General features: G+C 42.4%; 1 protein-coding gene across 1 annotated transcript in view; it reads left to right on the plus strand.

Annotated features, from left to right (window-relative positions):
• The first annotated feature begins 292 nt into the window (after window positions 1-292).
• The window catches only part of SLC5A11 (solute carrier family 5 member 11), a 46,237-nt gene continuing 39,883 nt past the window's right edge, over window positions 293-6,646 (plus strand). Inside the window, exon 1 of the mRNA XM_040356509.1 lies at window positions 293-564. The gene's annotated coding sequence lies outside the window, so the exon portion shown is untranslated. The remainder of the gene's footprint in view (window positions 565-6,646) is intronic.

The following is a 6,646-nucleotide window of genomic DNA, read 5'->3' on the forward strand; positions in this document are numbered from 1 at the left end:
TAAAAATGTCATTTGGGTACAGTGTAGCATGACCGCGCAATTGTCATTGAAATTGCAACAGCGCTGAAAGCTGAAAATTGGCCTGGGCAGGAAGGTGCGTAAGTGCCTGGTATGGAAGTGGTTAAAAGTGTACAGAAAAAAACACAAAAATGTCTCCGGCAGCGAGAGATAAACGAATCTGTTTGCTTACTTATGATTGAATTTTGGCAACCGTATAACAAGCAGTTGCAACATCAAGCCAATGCCTTATTATTCTAATAATTTATGTGTGAATAAGTCACCACCCCCTTCCCTGGGTCACCTGGCTGGGTTGGTTTTCTGGCAGCAGAAGGTGAGACTCAGGGCTCCGTGTTCCACTTGTTCATTGATCTGCAGAAATGCAGAGTTGCTGCCAATGGACAGCGGAGCAGAGATCGCACTCCTCCATTCTTACACTTTAACCAGGAACTCACACTTTGGAGTTTGACCCCCAGATGCTGGAAGTCTCTAAGCCAAGGGAATTCTCCTTCAAGGCTCCCTTTTCACCTCACCTGTCATTTGGAAGAGACAGCCCTCTGGAACTGGGTAAGCTGAACCTGAGCACACAAATACGCTAATCATGATTGCACAAAAGATACAGGGACAGGAAGCTCAGGTCACCTGGGCTGGGACTTGTAGTGCCCTTAGAACAAGAAGATGTCAGATCAAGGCTGATACATACTAAAAAAAAAACATGACAACGTTCTTTTAGGAAGGAAGCAGCAGAAGACCTATTATTTTGCCTGTTGGCTTGGCATTTGGCCTGTGCCATGGCATTGCCCAGATGGTCTCGGTTCAAGAGGCTTGAGAAAGCCAGGCTCTGCCTCTGCCTGAACAGTAATCTTTTCCTATTGCTGTGATCATGTTATTGGCCCTTGGAGGGATAACTGGGAACTTCTTTAACCACTTGCTTACTGGGCACATATACCCCCCTCCTGCCCAGGTGAAATTTCAGCTTCCGGCACTGCGTCGCTTTAACTGACAATTGCGCGGTCGTGCGACGTGGCTCCCAAACAAAATTGGCGTCCTTTTTTCCCACAAATAGAGCTTTCTTTTGGTGGTATTTGATCACCTCTGCGGTTTTTATTTTTTGCGCTATAAACAAAAATAGAGCGACAATTTTGAAAAAAATTCTATATTTTTTAGTTTTTGCTATAATAAATATCCCCCAAAAATATATAAAAAACATTTTTTTCCTCTGTTTAGGCCGATACGTATTCTTCTACCTATTTTTTTTTTTTAATCGCAATAAGCGTTTATCGATTGGTTTGCGCAAAATTTATAGCGTTTACAAAATAGGGGATAGTTTTATTGCATTTTTATTAATTTTTTTTTTTACTACTAATGGCGGCGATCAGCGATTTTTTTCATGACTGCGACATTATGGCGGACACTTCGGACAATTTTGACACATTTTTGGGACCATTGTCATTTTCACAGAAAAAATTGCATTAAAAATGCCCAAATTTCCAGTAATAAGCTGGATGGTTACATCAAAGCTTAGGCCTCGTACACACGACCGAGGAACTCGTCGTAATTGAAACATTGTTTTCCTCGACGAGTTCCTTGTTAGGCTTGTCGAGAAACTTGACAAGCTTGCTTTGCGTACACACTGTCAAGACCAAATCTCCTCGTTCTCAAACGCGGTGACGTACAACACATTCAATGGCAGGGGAAGTTCAATTCCACTGGCACAACTCTTGGGGCTGCTTTTGCTAATCTCATGTTACTGCGTGTTAAGTAAAAGTTTGGTAAGAGACGATTTGCACTTTTCAGTCTGTTACAGCGTAACAAATGTGCTATCTCCATTACAAACGCTACTTTTACTGAAGGTGCGCTCCCGTCTCATACTTTATTCTGAGCATGCGCGGGTTTCTTAGCATACACACGAACGTGTTTCTCGTCGAAAACCAGCCCAACGAGGAACACAACGAGAAAATTGAGACTCCCGTCGAGGAAAAAGAGAACTTGTTCTCTTTTTTTCTCGTCGAGTTCCTCGACAGTTTCCTCGATGAAAAACATACACACAACTGTTTTCCTCGGCAAAAAAGCTCTCCCACCAAGTTTCTTGATGGATTCTGTCGAGGAAAACGGTCGTGTGTACGAGGCCAACTTGTTCTCTTTTTCATCAAGGAAACTGTCGAGGAACTTGACGAGAAAAAAAGAGAACAAGTTGGCCTCGTACACACGACCGTTTTCCTCGACAGAATTCATCAAGAAACTTGGTGGCAGAGCTTTTTTGCAGAGGAAAACAGTTGTGTGTATGTTTTTCATCAAGGAAACTGTCGAGGAACTTGACGAGAAAAAAACATGCACACAACCATTTTCCTCTGCAAAAAAGCTCTGCCACCAAGTTTCTTGATGGATTCTGTCGAGGAAAACGGTCGTGTGTACGAGGCCAACTTGTTCTCTTTTTTTCTCGTTGAGTTCCTTGACAGTTTCCTCGATGAAAAACATGCACACGGCCGTTTTCCTCGGCAAAAAAGCTCTGCCACCAAGTTTCTTGATGAATTCTGTCGAGGAAAACGGTTGTGTGTACGAGGCCTCAGTCCTACATGCAGATATGATCTGGCTCTCTTTAGATATCGGCACAAATATGAACACTTGGCTCAGCTAAACATTCCAGTTTATGTCTATGGAGAGGGGTCACCCTCATTTTTGTTTTGTTTTTAATTCCAGTCTTAGTGGCCACCAAAAGTGCAAGTTTTCTAGACCTCTTATAAAAAAAAAATTGGTAAAAAAGTGTTTGTCTTCAAATAAAGCAGAAAGTCTGAAAAACATACTGTTGACACTGAAGTAGCACTATGACGTTATTACAAATGACACATTACTGGTAGGTTCAGTCTATGCCGTCTACGTGCGTTATCAGCTGTGCAAGTAAACAATGAGCTTTCCGTAATCTTCCTGTCACATCCAGTGGTATTCTTGAATAATGAAATGTTAAGCAGAGGCTTTATTGCTGCAGTAAGTAAATCTCCTCAAAATGATGGTGGTTGCCTGACTACAATTAGGGTTGCCACTTATTCTTCAAGCCGAATCCCAACAGCATTTTTTTTTTGTAGTATACACTATAGTATTGTAACAGACCTGGGACACCTTTGGGCACGCCAAAGAGAATAGTAATGTGGCGCGCATAGTGCCCGCTCACCCTTCTGTCAGGCCTTCTTCCGAGCCACATTCCTGTCTAAATAATGCTGGACAGTCCGGGTTTTGAATCGTGTGTCCGGGTTTCAGTCCACCCGAACAGTCCAGGTGAATCCCGAACAGGTGGCAACCCTAGCTACAATGCTGATATGATCACTTTAATTCTTGTCCCAGCCCCTTGTTTTCCTCAGCATTGGTTGCCTTTAGAGAAGACCTATGGAAAGTGTGCCCAAGAAATGCAAGCAGAAGACAAATGATTAGCTTAGATTTGATTACTGTTTAGGCACAAGCAATGTTTCTAGATGTTCAGTAAAATTTAGCCAATCTTACCACCTTCCTGTCCGGCCTATAGCAAAATTACGGACAGGAGGGGGTTTCATTGTTCTGACTGGACGTCATATGACGTCCTTCAGAATAAGCCATTTGACACACCACATCTCCGATTACAGTAAAGAGCCTATAGCCTCGTACACACGTCTGGTTTTCTCGGCAAAAACCAGCAAGAAAAGTGCTTCTTGCCGAGATTACCGTTCATGTGTACGAGGCATTCAGGTTTCTCGTCAGGAAATCTGGCCAGAATCTCGACGAGAAAAAAAAGAGAACCTGCTCTCTTTTTTCTCTCGTCAAAATTCTTGTCGGCCTGTTTCCCGACGAGAAACCCAAGAGTGTGTATACTTACCTGTCGCCGTGGAAATCCGCGCATGCTCGAAATGACTTTGACGCATGCACGGTAGCTTCCACGGCATAGGTAGGGTGAAGCAAGATTGCGGCGACGGCATCGAATGTGATGAGCGCATGCTCGTCATACGCGATGACGTCACTGTGTTCTTTCCTTTCAAGAGAACTGCAGTTCTTTTAAAACGAAAGTCTGTACACTCGGACGGCAAGAGTTTCTTGCCAAGAATCTCGTCAGGGAAAACGACAGGTTTTTCCTGACGAGATTCTCGGTCGTGTGTACGAGGCTTCAGATGTAGGCTCTCTACCATGTGATCAGCTGTGTCCAATCATAGCTGATCACAGTGTAAATAGGAAAGGCCAGTTATCGGCATTCCTCTACTCACGCTGACAGTGTGTGAGTAGAGGAGAGCCCATAAGCAGCTTTCCTGACAGGGGGATCTGCACTGATAATCAGTGCATTGATTATCAGCGATGCCTGCCAGTGCCCACCAGTGATGTCCACCTGTGCTCATCGTGATGCCAATCAGTGCCCATCAGTACTGCCTTTCAGAGCCCATCAGTGATACCCGTCAGTGCCTCCTCATCAGTGCTGCATATCAGTGCCGCTCATCAGTGCTGCTTATCTGTGCCCATCAGTGCCCATAAAGAACCAATGGTTCAAGAAAGGTTGACCGCACTCCCAGGTATGAAGCAGTGATAATTACTTTATTGAAGATAAAAGTCCATCAAGATACATCATAAGACATCATGAGACCTCTTGGCAGGCATGGCAAGATTAACACATTTCATGAATCAAGGTTCACCCATAATCTTGCCATGCCTGCCTAGAGGTCTCATGATGTATCTTGATGGATTTTTATCTTCAGTAAAGTAATTATCACTGCTTTATAACTGGAAATGCAGTCAACCTTTCTTGAACCATTCATAGTTTGAAGAACCCTGCTCTAGACAAAAATATTTTTTTTAATGTTTTATTTGTAGTAGGAAACGATAGAAGCCCCATCCAAGTGACATTACAGGAAGTCAGTAAAAATCTCTCCAAAATGAAGCGAAATCCCCTCTTAAGCCTTGTACACACGGTGTGATTGTTGGACGACCGAGCTTCTGTTTTTTGTCAAAAGTGCGTGTGCAGGATCTTGTCTTGCATACTAACGGTACGCAAACTTTTGTTTGACAAACACCAACATAGTGACTGTAACAGTCACCACTGTTTACAATATTCTCATTCCATCAACCCAAGACAGCTTCTGACACTCCACAATCCAGCAGACACGATCCATAAGAATTCCCTCAGAGAGACGAGACATACGCTCTGTGTTCTGAGTCAAATGAATGAACTTTAATGGTTCCTTCTCAGCTTTTTATGCAGTTACAAGCATGTTACAGTAATCAAAGGAACAATGAAGCTCTCCACCCCCAGCATCACACAATGGGGCTTCAATACACCTTCAGATGGGCCAATTACTAAACATTATCCAGACAGCATGGCTCCGCAAACTGTTCTCACCTACTTCATAATACACATTCCTAAAGTCAGACTGCTAACTCACAACACATATCTATCATCAATAGCATCTTCACACAATGAAAGGTCTTAGGAGCAGACGTACTTAGTTAGCATCTCAACAGCCTAGGTTAAGCATTGAAGTAGACACTCTTATTGACCGGTTGGGGGTCAGCATGAAATCAAACTGTAATATTTCCAGATCTCCTGCAATACATGAATTATCATTAATGTCCCATCTCATGTAATCCGAGATATCAGTTCTCAGTCACCCTATGCCCAAAAAGGGACTCCCGTTACAGTGACATACTATGAGTGTATAAAGAGGAAGTTCATCTCTCAAGCGCCACCCTTTGGGTCCCCTCTGCTAATTTCTTATTTGTAGAAGTTTAATAAAAGTTAATTCGCGATTTTCAGATCGTGCAAAACAAAAGCCTTTTAAAATATGTTTGGCATAACTACGTGCAAAGCAGCTTCATTATTATTCCATTAAAGAAGATGAGAATTTTGACATTTCAATTCAATTGCCGCGTCAAGAATGTTAATTCTAAATTACGAACAGTAGTTTACAAGACCGAACTCTTACCGGTCGTTCCTTGATTCTGCGCATGCGTGTTTGTACTTTTGTGTGACAGATTTGTGTATTGACCATCAGAAAATCAGACGTGGGGCCGTCGTTTGCCAAAAATCTACTAGCCCGTCATCCAACATTTGTTGGCCGAAAATTGAAAAACAATTGTTGAAAGGATCGTACTAACGGTAAGAACTTTGTGAAACGACAATCCCCTTCTGATTTTCGTACCCTGTATACGAGGCTTTAGGCTTGTTTCACACCTATGCAGTTTGCTTTTAATCTGTTTTTTTGCAGTACTTTTTGCGGTGCGTTTTATTTTTTTACACACATGTTTTTGAAGCGTTTTTCCTGTGTTTTTTTAATGCGTTTTGCATTGGTTATTCTTTTATTTTTTGCCCAATTTGTTGTAGGGCAGATTGAGAAACGCAAAATGCAAATCGCTGTAAAATTTCGAGAAATAATGCACTACATGCTTTTCTGCAGCTTCTCCATTGACATCTATTGGACCAAAAATGCACCGTTTTGCATTAAAAAAAAGTCCCGGACGCTGTGGCTAAAAAAAAAAAGAAGCATACAGTGCCTTGCAAAAGTATTCATCCCCCTTTGCATTTTTCAGGTTTTGTTGTCTCACAACCTGCGGCTAAAAAAAAGCATACAGTGCCTTGCAAAAGTATTCACCCCCTTGGCATTTTTCAGGTTTTGTTGTCTCACAACCTGCGGCTAAAAAA

Source organism: Rana temporaria, chromosome 6, assembly GCF_905171775.1.
Source record: "Rana temporaria chromosome 6, aRanTem1.1, whole genome shotgun sequence".
NCBI classification, from domain to species: domain Eukaryota; kingdom Metazoa; phylum Chordata; class Amphibia; order Anura; family Ranidae; genus Rana; species Rana temporaria.